This window comes from Bactrocera oleae, chromosome X (genome assembly GCF_042242935.1).
Source record: "Bactrocera oleae isolate idBacOlea1 chromosome X, idBacOlea1, whole genome shotgun sequence".
NCBI classification, from domain to species: Eukaryota; Metazoa; Arthropoda; class Insecta; order Diptera; family Tephritidae; genus Bactrocera; species Bactrocera oleae.
This window is the reverse complement of record NC_091541.1, coordinates 32,183,796-32,196,293: the sequence shown is the minus strand read 5'-3', so window position 1 is coordinate 32,196,293 and position 12,498 is coordinate 32,183,796. Positions and strand designations below refer to the sequence as shown.

General features: G+C 37.9%; 1 long non-coding RNA gene across 1 annotated transcript; it reads right to left on the bottom strand.

Annotated features, from left to right (window-relative positions):
- Positions 1 to 5,561: 5,561 nt before the first annotated feature.
- Positions 5,562 to 9,410, bottom strand: LOC138858146 (uncharacterized). The gene is made up of 2 exons (XR_011397369.1): positions 6,756 to 9,410; positions 5,562 to 6,658 (listed from the first exon to the last, which is right to left on the bottom strand). It is a non-coding gene; the product is annotated as an uncharacterized lncRNA (long non-coding RNA).
- Between the last annotated feature and the right edge of the window lie 3,088 nt (positions 9,411 to 12,498).

Here is a 12,498-nt window from a genome sequence, read left to right as displayed (position 1 = left end):
TGTTGCTCTATTTGTACTTTATGAGCTTTAAATGTTTGATTGCTAAGCAGAGATGCAGTATCCTGTGTCAGAGCATACGAAACGGTTTCCACAAACGTCAATTTTGAACATGCTAATGTAGCGAAGTGTGTAGTGTTATCTCGTATTGACGAAGGTCTGAATTTTCGTGTCCTCGATGTATTTTACGGATTTATGTGCATAATCTTAGTGAGCTAACCTCTCAATCTCTGTAGAAAACACCCGCAACGGCTCATTGGCTTTCCGGCGGTGATTTCTTAACTCCATTTGAAAGATATGCTTCCTGTGCTCACTACTATACCGTCTTTCTAATGCACCCATCAGCGTTTCATAACTACTCGCCTCGCAGTTTGGAATGGTCTGTTATATCTGCGCTGCAGATCTTTTTAATGCAGCTACTTTATCTTCAGCGTTCCAACTATTTGAAGATGCCGTCTTTTCGAATTGATGCTTAAGAACATGGAACTGAATAGTGCCATCACAGGGTGAAGGTTTTACCTTGCCAGAAGCTGACGGCATAATTGGCCGATATAATTGTAGCTCGCGGAGACGATCTTTTAATTCATCCACTTTAGTTTTAATTTTATTCCGCTTTTTCGACGACACTTCTGCTTTTAGGAGGTCACCTGCGATATACGTGTATCCTGCTCTTTCAGCTGTGAGGATACCTGTGCTGATGTACGTGCATCTTGCGTTGCGAACTGCTATTCAAAATGCGCTCAACCGCGTTTCTAACATTGTGTCGATATTTGCGTTGACACCTCGGTTGACAAAAAACGCTGTCACTTTACCTATAAATATTTTCAAATTTGGTTATAGAATGATGTTTAAAGCTTGTAACAAATGGTTTATGTATACCATCTTGATATAAATAAATTTGGGGTATATTTTAAAGCGTTTTAATTAATTCATTCATCTTCAAACTGAAAATTCAATTTTACTATAAGTGCACCAGAAGAACTTACTATCAAAATAATTTAATCGAACAATAAAATAAGATTTATCATTGCAAAATAGATGAAGAGATAATTATAGAGATGTTTCCTATATTTCAGGTATACAATTTTTGAATCACAAATTTGTACAATATTGCATTAACAACTCCTTACATAAAGTTGAGCATATTATTCTATAGTTCTAGATTTCGTCTCCTAAATAAGTTACCTGTAGAGTTCGCAATATATTTAAAATATATAATATAATATACAGGAGACATAACCAGCAAGTCACGACTACGCCATAGAATTATCAACTTATGCCAAAGATAAACATATAGTACATATTGCAGTATGCTACAGAAACCATATGTGTCTCAACATTTTTATTTTTGTTGCAAAGCAAATGGCAGAAAATGTTAATGGAAAGACTAGGCGGAAGCTGTGCTTAAATGAAACCTATTAAAAGGGAAGATCGAAAATACGCAAATTCGAAAATTAAATTATACCACGTCTAGAAGGAACCTTCCCTCATGATAATCGAACTCAACAAACTACACCACTCTAAAAAGCATCCAAGCAAATTTTCACCTCCTTATAAAGGAACGGCTAATATACGTACGCGCAGATGTTCTTCAGCACGCGTATTAAGGAAAATTAGAATAGCAAATTAAAGAAGTCAGGAAGGGCTAAGTTCGGATGTAACCACAAATTTTATACTCTCGCAAAGTCAAATGGTATACTCGTTTGAGATTTCTTTGTGGATTGACTGATATTTTCGGTAGAAGGTCAACTATAGGCACTGGGGTCCACATATTTAGTACTTAGGGTCTTGAACAGTTTTGTTTCGATTTAGACAAATTTCGATCACAAGGTGGCATACTTTAAACGTATTATTCTCGCAAAGTTTTACCCCGATATAATCATTGTTGCTTGATATGCATAGTGGAAAGTCAGAAATTCAGATGGAATTGAAAATGGTGTTATATTGGAAATAGGCGTGGTTGTAGTCCGGTTTCGCCTATTTTCGCACTATAACATAGATATATGAAAAGAGCGTCATGCACCGAATTTGGTTGAAATCGGTTAAGCAGATCCCAAGATATGGGTTTTCACCTAAGAGTGGGCGGTGCCACGCCCACTGAACGCGGTTCCTATAAAGTCATCTCATACCATCCCAGAGATAAAATTTAATGTCTCTGGCGTGTTTAGTGCTTGGTTTATCGCGCTTTTAGTAATTTTTAATTGTACCGTAATATGGGGTGTAGGCGGGCTTGTCACCCGATTTCACCAATTTTCACACCGTCAATAGAGGTGCTAAAAACATTTGTTTCCAGTGAATTTTGATGTTATAGCATTAGCGGTTTAGGAGATATGCACATTAAACCTATTAGGGGGCGGAACCACGCCCAGTTTTTAAAACACTTTAAACTGCAGATGCCCCTCCCTAATGTGATCCTGTACACCAAATAACAGTTTTATTGTGGGCTTAGTTATGGCAATTTATTTGTTTTTGATTAATAGCGTTTTGTGGGCGTGACAGTGGTCCGAATACGCCCACCTGCAATACCAACCGTGTTACGGTACCAAGAAACATGTGTACCAAGTTTCATAAAGATATAATTTTTACTCAAGGTAGAGCTTGCACGGACGGACGGACGGACAGACAGTCACCCGGATTTCAACTCGTCTCTTCATCCTGATCATTTATATATATTATATATAACCCTATATTCAACTCGATTAGTTGTAGGTGATACAAACAACCGTTAGGTGAACAAAACTATTATACTCTGTAGCAACAGGTTGCGAGAGTATAAAAAGGAATAAAACAACATCTGTGATAAGGTTTGAACTCAGGCAATATATTTGATGTAAATTTGCAATAAGGAGCAGTACTATACAAGCAGCACCACAAAGAATATCTAAACAGATTGCTCTAATGTGTAAACATTATCATTTTTTAATTCTTTTAAATGACCAATTTGTATGTGAAAAACCTCTTTCCTCCATTCACATGTCTAAATATGTTGAATTTGCATATATGTACACACATGTACATATGTATGTATGTCCCTCAATCTGCCTTTTGTAAAAAACCAAAAATTCGCGAAAGCGACTAAAAAAATATAGACGCACCACCACCGACCAATAAGATTCGAGAAAGCTCGCGCCATATTTTCTAAATATTTCATATTATAACGACAACAAATTCATTCAACACGCGTATGCTACAAAACGAGGTGCGATCGTTTATAACTCTGCACTGCGTTCTTTTTTCTGTGCGCCTGGTCAACCAAATTTGGTTTTCATATGGAATTTCTACCACAAATGCACAAAAATGAAGTTAAAGTAAATAAAATAAGTGAAATTGAAGAATCAGCAAAATTTCAACTTTACAATTCATCCTTCCATTAATCTCTGATTTGTATGTTGCCCACAAGTTGCTTCCTCACGACGATGCTAAAAATCAGAAATTGAAGAATTTGTCTAGTGTTCTCTTCAGAAAATAGAATCGGCAATTTGGCCTATTAGCGACTTAAAATATTATTATAATTTATTTCATATTATGCACTATATATGGCATCAAATTATAAAATGTATATAAAATTGCCATTTATATGAAATCCGTTATTACTTCTATATATTTTAAGCACACTGCATATAGTACTTTTATATGTTTACTTATTATTATTATTTCATAGTTTTTCGATTTAGCCCATTTTATCTATGAGGGATTATTTTAAATAACAAAAATTATGATATTTTGGTAATATGCTAATGTAAATCAGCAAGCGCATAATTCATGTAAGAACATTCTTTGTGTCTATTTATAAATTTTTCCCGTTTTCGACCAATGCGTGGTGTATTTCTAAAGGTTCGAAGTTGTATTTTTCGCTGTTTCCTCTTGTGAAAAGCTCAAATTAGTACTTGTTAACATTTGCGCCTTCTCTATTTATTAACATTCTCCGGCGAAGGATTGCAGTGAACTCACCTAAAGCTTTATGCTCTTCTGCAAAAATCATATGTTTTCTGTCACTTTGAAATGAAAATTAAAATTCTAAATGAATGAAAAAACCAAAAATGAAAAAATGTTGTTGCAAAGCGTTTTTCTTGAAATCAATCTTTTATATTGCTTAGTTTTTTTGATGCCCGTAGAGATTGAGTAAAATACTCCCTTTCCCTTCTCAAGTAATAAAATATTTTAAGGTTATTGGCTTCTACTTGTATACTATACTTGAGTTAATTTTCCTGCTTTATATTTATTTTATTTTAGTTGGATTTAATTATTTTGCATCAGCTGATGAGTGTCAAACTCATATGTGCGTCACTATGCTAGTACATGGTTTCCCGGGCTTTTATTGTAGTACACATTGTAGTACGGAAACCATATGTCTGTCTTTAGCATTAATTAAACGTTGTTAAGCTGCCATAAACATGGGTAACAAGGACGCGTGTATTAACTAAAATATAGTGAAGTGAAATTATAATTGGTTTAACAAAAATATTTAAAAAAAAAACGAATCATATGTACAATTAATTATTACCGAAAATATGGTTTAAGTTTTGGTATTTTCTGCGAAGTTTAACAGAAAGTGTATATGTAATTTTCATTTGGACTAACCGATTTATACGGTAGCTCTTTCAGTTATTCAACTCGTGAACTTATCACGAGACTTACCCTTATTGAGAACTGCTAAAGGCTATGTGTAAAAAAGGAATGATCGATTACGTAAGAATGGTCAATTGGGCATTAAGAAACTAATATAGACTTTTACAGAAATTTTTGATAGTTGGCTTGAAGGGCATTTCTCTCTCAAAAATTACATTCAAATAAGATTGCCGTTCTGGTTTAAAGGACCTTCAGAGCGAATGAAGATGGTGTTTATTGTGTGATTGAGCTTATTTATAATTAAAATTACCCGATATTATTAATATATTAATAAATTCAATTTCGTAAATTGTAAAACTTGAACCCCGGTTCTGATATGGTTTCTTATTTGCAACTACCATTTTTCAATGGTGATAAATTATTAATTTACCAGTTAAAAAGTGGCATAAATACAATACTTAAATATTCTTATATCTGCCTATGTTGTTGTAGCGATAGAATTTTGCCGAATTGACAGTCTTTGGCCGGATAAAAGCCCGGGTCCGTTCTGGTAACGTAAATCCTACTGCAGTAGGAATGACAATACCCGCTCCTTTAAGAATATATATTCAAATAAACTGATTTTATTTTGAAAAAGTATTCGAGTTTTACACCTGACCAATATTTTTGGGGCAATGTTTCACTAAATTTTAAGAAGATAACAAACTGCAACCATTTTCACGGTCAAAAGCAAGGCGGACATGATACGAAACTGTTTGATTCGAGAGAGCGCTGTCAAAGTCCACATTTTTTATAACATTTCACAGTGGTACCACTGAGGAAAGAAATAAGTTTTGAGATTTTTATGTATTTCTTGGGTATTTTTCGGTTTTCCTATAACAGAAAAATTTACATAATTAATATTAGTTTAACAAACTAGATATCCTATATTCGGTCGAAATAAATGTACATGTGTATTTTAATCACAAATGATTTTCAAAATAAACTTTTAAAGCTCAATTTAACATAATATTTTAATATTTCACAACACCTACAAGTTCTAAATAACAAAACGCACTGATTTCGCAATTTATTTCTGCGGGATTTTAAGCGGTCGTGTTTTTGCTTGTCATCTGTTCAGTAGCTCATGAACTTTCAGTGCTGCCAAAAAAACCACGAGATCATGAACTCTCTCAGAAGGCAAAGAGAGGAGTTTCGGATCATTTAATCCATGGTCAAAAGTCGGCTGAACTCCACACTCCACTTGTCATTTTTCCATGAGCATCTCTCAGCTTAGATCTTATCAGTAGATAGTATCTTTGCTCCTCTTTACGATGGACACAACTCGAGGGATATTGCTTAGTAGATGCAGCGCAATGAGGCATCTAGACATGCCATAGATGCTGCCTGGATAACTTTATTGCTCGCAATGTTGTATATGGTGGACAACAGTACTCTAAGTAATAGTCTTCACAACTATTATCATAATTCGGTGATTTGAAAGCTCGGTGACATGTGCATAGTTACGGTCGGATCATTCCAGCATAGATCAAATCCCGTGTCTGATGTGTTTTGTTCGTTAATTGCAATTTAGCTTATTGGTAGTTGTTAGCATATCTACATATTTAGGCACGTATTTTAGTATTGAATTTAGAATACTAAAACTGGTAAATGAACCTAATGCAAACATTGTTTAAGTCGTGACTTATATAAATTATGAAGTCCTATTTTTCCATGGTGGTTGCGGTTCTCAGATTGAGGTTTGCTCAAACCAATGTAAGGTAATGTAGCATCTAACTAGGTCGACAGGGGATGTCCTCAGGGTGGGGTGCTGTCACCATTGCTGTGGAGCCTAGTTGTAGATAACTCCCACAACAGCCGGTTATACGTTACCGGAATTGACTCGGGTTTTATCCGGCCAAGGCTGTTATTTTGGCGATCTAACCTTGTTTGAATCGGTAAGTATTAGTTTAAGTTTGCCGTCATTAGAGCAACACCTAGCAGCAGGGTTGCTCCGTATCCTCTTGACCCGTTGTTCAAAAATGAACATGTGCGTTAGAACCAAAAGCGCCCCACTTAGACGGTGTGCAGCAATTAATTTAGTTTTATTATTCTACATATTAAGAATATAATAATATAAGAATAAATACAGTCTACTAATCATAAATATGTATCAAATCTAATCAAATATATTTAACATACATACATACATAAACAAACATATAACTATATATGCATTCATATTGTAACGGATTTCTCGATAAATCGTCTACCTGTAACTCACTCTTGAGTTCGATCACTGGATTGTTAAATAAAAGTCCCAATTTAATGGTTACACACTTATCTTTATTTCTAATTCCAACAACTTAACACTTATTGCTCGTTATTCGAGCTTACAACTTCTTGCTTCTAGCTTAATTGCTCTTATCACGACAACACTCTAACTAGAACTGTGTCTGCTGCACGATCCGGCAGCCCTTATATAGTAAATCTGTAACAAAACATTGCTTCTAGAACATTCTGGCAACTACGAATTCGGTAACTAGTTGCTTCTGGCAGTTTATCGTTCATTCGATTTTGTTCTATCATCTATGTTCATCACAATATGATAACTTGTAACCTAAGATATACATTTAGATAATTGATTACAAGTGCACATGTGCTTCTGGCAGTTTATCGTTCATTCGATTTTGTTCTATCATCTATGTTCGTCACAATATGATAACTTGTAACCTAAGATATACATTTAGACAATTGATTACAAGTGCACATGTGCACTCGAAAACACTTCCATTGCTGCATGTGCACTAAAAGGCTCCATCCAAACTTCACCTCGGTTAGGTGCAATACATGCAATGACGGAGCCATCTTAAGACCTGCTCAGGCCTTAAGACCCATGTATGAATACATACAGGCAACAATAAAAATAAAAAGTCCTGTTTGAGAAACAAACAGGTAATATAATTTGGTCTTACAAACCAAAAAATAAAAAAGTCCTGTGTATAATTGCCTGTATGCTTTATCATACAGGACTTTTTAATTTACCTTGAGCTCTATCCGGCTCGAAGGACCAAATATATAATTGATTTGTAAGACCAATTATTAAACTCAATGAAGATTCTAATTGCCTTACCGCTGGTGGGGGACAGAAAAAGACTTCATTGAGCTGAGAACTTATTCATTCTAATTTTATTTTATTAAATGTATGGCTTATATACTATTTACAAATCTTGCTATCTAATTAAATGTATATATATGTATATGTGTATGTGGCATGCACACCACATAGGGTTGTTTTTAAGTACAACTCAATACATGTGTGTGTGTGTATGGACGTATGTATGTAGCACATTGTTTATGCTACATGTTATGGGATTGTTTTCAAGTGCACATGTGCACTTGTAATCAATTGCCTAAATATATATCTTAGTTCTACAAGTTATCATATGAGTGTATATTTGTTTATGTGTTTGCTTATGTATGTATGTATGCCTGTTAAATATATTTGAGCATACATATTTAGGATTAGTGGACTGTATATTCTAACATGCTTCTTATCTTAATATGTAAAATAATAAAACTAAATTTATTGCTGCACGCCGTCTAAGTGGGGACCTTGTGGTCCTAACGCACATGTTCATTTTTGAACATCCTGTATGAAATACATACAGGCAACAATAAAAATAAAAAGTCCTGTTTGAGAAACAAACAGGCAATATAATTTGGTCTTACAAACCAAAAATAAAAAGGTCCTGTATGAAATACATACAGACAACAGTAAAAATAAAAAGTCCTGTTTGAGAAACAAACAGGCACTTTAATTTGGTCTTACAAACCAAAAATGAAAAGATATATATACAGACAACAATGAAACATTGATGCCACTTGATGATCTGACGAAGATCCTTCTGATGAAGAGCCAAATGACGATAGGGAAATTAAAGTCTCCGACGATGGAGGTAAAACAAATGAAGATGACTCAGATGATAAAATACACGTTCTGCTGATGGACAACGTGGTGCTGATGGTAGACGAAATAGACTCAAATCAACGGCCGCAGCAACACGGAACCCAAAGGTCAGAATATGCAGCAATACCAGCTACGACGTCACGGAGTTGACAAACATGACACGACTACATGATGCGGACATCTTTCCAGCTGTCACTTTGTTGCCCGGGAGTACGTTTAAAAATGAACATGTGCGTTAGGACCAAAAGGGCCCCACTTAGACGGTGGCTAGCAATAAATTTAGTTTTATTATTCTACATATAAAGAATATAATATAAGAATAAATACTGTCCACTAATCAAAAATATGTATGTTCAAATATATTTAACATACATACATACATAAGCAAACACATAAATATACATGCATTCAAAACTCCCATATCATGCAGCATAAACCATGTGCTACATACATACATATTAACACACACACACACATGTATTGAGTTGTGTACTTAAAAACAACCCAACGTGGTGTGCATGCAATATACAAATATATATACATATAATTAGATAGTAAGATTTGTAAATAGTATATGAGAGATGATTTTAATAAAATAAAGTTAGAATGAAATATAACTAAGCTCAATGAAGATCTTTATATTTCCCCCACCAGCGGTAAGAATCTTCATTGAGTTTATTTACATCTGCTGGCATCGAGTCCAACCCGGACCGCGAGGAATTTCTTTGCTGCATAGATGTTAGTTGAAGCTATTAAGTATCTTGTTGTTGTTGAAGCTTCAGAATTGCGCAGAGTTCACAGTCCTTGGCCGGATAAAAATCCCTGGCCGTTCCGGTTACGTAGACCCGACTGTCGTGGGAACGGCCGTATCCTCTTGACCCGTGCTGGCATCGAATCCAACCCGCGGCCAGAAAAATTCTTTTGCTGCATATGCGCTAATAGGCTCCATCCAAACTCCACCTCGGTTAGGTGCAATACATGCAATGATGGAGCCATCTTAAGACCTGCTCAGGCCTTAAGACCCATAGGGAGTGGACCACAAGTTACGTGGCCCCATGCTGCCAACGCAATACTGCGACACCAGCCTTAACGGCTGTGCAATCTGCACCATGTTCGCGCACTGCGTCGCCACTCCAGTCGAGTGGCCGAGAAAGGACCTCTACGGCCCTAAGGAGCTCTAGGCAGCATGACTCCCCTCTACTTTCATCCCGCTTCAATCCTCGTGCTGTAGGAGTCTGCCCCGATCAAGTGGCGTCGCCAACTAACACCACATGGCGACAAACGCCAATGCGGATATTACAGCTGCAACAACCACCACCTACACGTACCTCCCTCACCATCAGGATCACAAGCGGACACCCGCGAAAAACGCGAATTCTACAATTTAACTGCACCGTACTCCAGAGTAAGATCGAGAAGATAGTTGCATTTATGAGCCGGGAACGCGTATCGATAGCTGCGGTCCAAGAAACCAAGTTAAACAGCCGCTCAGATCTTCTGAGTTGTGCAAGTTTCAACATTTTGCGTAAGGATCGCGAGCGAGATAATGGTGGAGGCCTAGCCTTCATACTGCACAACACCGTGCAATATCGTTCAATCGATGGCGACATCGACCGCAGGGACACTACACTTGAATGTCAGGGTAAAGCTGTCCGGACAGGCGACGTCGAGCTCGAGATATTCAATTCAATATACCACCAGTTACATGTTGCCCAACTGGATATCACCCGAACATAGGTGCTCTACCTCGTGGTGAAAATCGTTTGGTGCTAGGCGAATTTAACGCTCACCACGATCTTTGATTGACGATTCGACATTCTGCACAATGAAAGGCGAAGCCGCCATCAGAATTATGCATGCAGCAGCACCTGTAATTGCTCGCAAGATATTATATTACCATCGCTAGCAGTGATCTGATAAAAAGCATGACCTGGCGACCTATGCTAACTCTCGCATCAGACCATCTGCCCATAATTATCTCGATGGAGAAACCGATGAAGAGATATGACGACCGAGTTGTAATTCAATTCGATAGCCATGCCTCCTCGGACCCGAAGAAGTGCGCGAAATATTTTAGCCGGCAGTTTACACTGCACCCTTCGAACCACAAGGCCAAATGATGTGTTACCCGACGACTGCGCACCACTCTCACCGATGGGGAGGTTCAGAGTGTCATCAAAAAGGCCAAATCGTCAAAGTCCATTGGCCATGACGGAATAAGCACGCTGATGCTAAAACATCTAGGCTCGACGGAAGTAAGCTACCTCACTAAGGTCCTCAACTTGTCGATGTCCACTCTTCAAATACCCGATGTGTGGAAAGTCGGAAGAGTGGTCCCACTACTGGAACCTGGGAAACCCGCCAACAAAGGGGAGTCCTATCGCCCGATAAGTCCCCTTTCCTCAGTAGTGAAGACACTTGAGGCCTTGCTACTCCCGATATTCACTCACCACCTGAGTCTAGCAGACCATCAACATGGTTTCCGAAAAGTGCACAGCACTTAACGTCATAAACGCCCAGATAATTCATGACCTAAACCAGAAGCCAGCCTGTGAGAGGACGATGCTCGTAGCGTTGGACTTGTGAAAAGCTCCTGACACAGTCAATCACGCAACGCTACTTGAAGACCTTGAACAATCAACGCTCCCTCCAGGGCTGAAGCGGTCTACTACGAACTTCCTGAGCGGTCACAATCATCCCTGCAGTTGTCTGCTTGAAGCGGAATTGCCTCTTAGGAACATCAAGAGGTCATTCCTTATTACGTCGACGAGTTCCGACAGTACGCTGACCGGACTTCGGACGCAACGAACTATAGACAAGTACTGACCGCCATTCACAGTGGAGCCATTAACACCTTCATCAACTCCCTCTCAGTGTATGAAGCTAAACCAGAGCGACCCTCGCGCAACTTCGGATATTGTAGAAGGTTAAACTCCTACTTATCCAGAATAGACCCCGACATTCCAAACATATGTCCTGGGTGCAATGAGGCTCCGCATGATACTAACCACCTCTTTGCATGCCCAACAAACCCAACTCATCTAACACCCTTTTCCCTATGGGCCGACCCCGTCGAAAAAGCTTGTTTCGTGGGCCTCCCGTTAGATGACCTCGACGGCAACCAAGCCATTACTTACCATCCAAGCGGGGACTGGATAACCGTTTCAACAACAACAACAACAGCCTAGTTGTAGATGAGCTTCTGGATTTGTTAACTTCAAATGGCATTAGCTACCAAGGATACACGTATTACATTGTAGTTATTGCAAAAGGAAAGGTTGAGAGCACATTATGTGGCATTATTTAATAAAATTAGGGGGTGTAAACATTAGACTTAACATAAGTCCATCAAAGGCTGTCATCATTCTATTCACAAAAAAAAGAACTCCTCCATCCCTGAGAGCCCTAACACTTAATTGAGTCGAAATGGCTAATGCTAAGAAAATATTTGATGCTGGTACTAGATTCAAAACTTAGGTGGAAAAAGCACGTTGCGACAAGCCACAAATTTACGATAGCAAAAGCCACAAAGGCGTTAGTCATGATAGTCAGATTAATGGCCACACATTGAACGGCCTCATGGCTTTCAAGACTTCACTTACAACTGTTGAGAAACAGCTGACGAAATATTCAAACTGTCACTGAACAATAAAAGTGAATGGGAAGACTCCATCCGCGAGGAGTACCTTTGTAGGAGAACAATTCTTTCACATTCTGCTGGCAGCTCATGACTCTGTGGCAAGATCGGCATGGCGCTACTGTTGGTGGAGTTCACAGGATATCACATTTCAGGGGGTAGGGGTAGTCAGAATTTTCAAACACTCCATATATTACCATTCCTTAAAGTATAATATATTAGAAATATGCTCCACATACAGACTTTTGAAAACATGACAAACTATTACCTGATCGAGGGAGTTTTTTTTGTTTAATTTCGATTTACTATAAACAATTAACTGTTGATTTATTCCCGAAAATCTGGA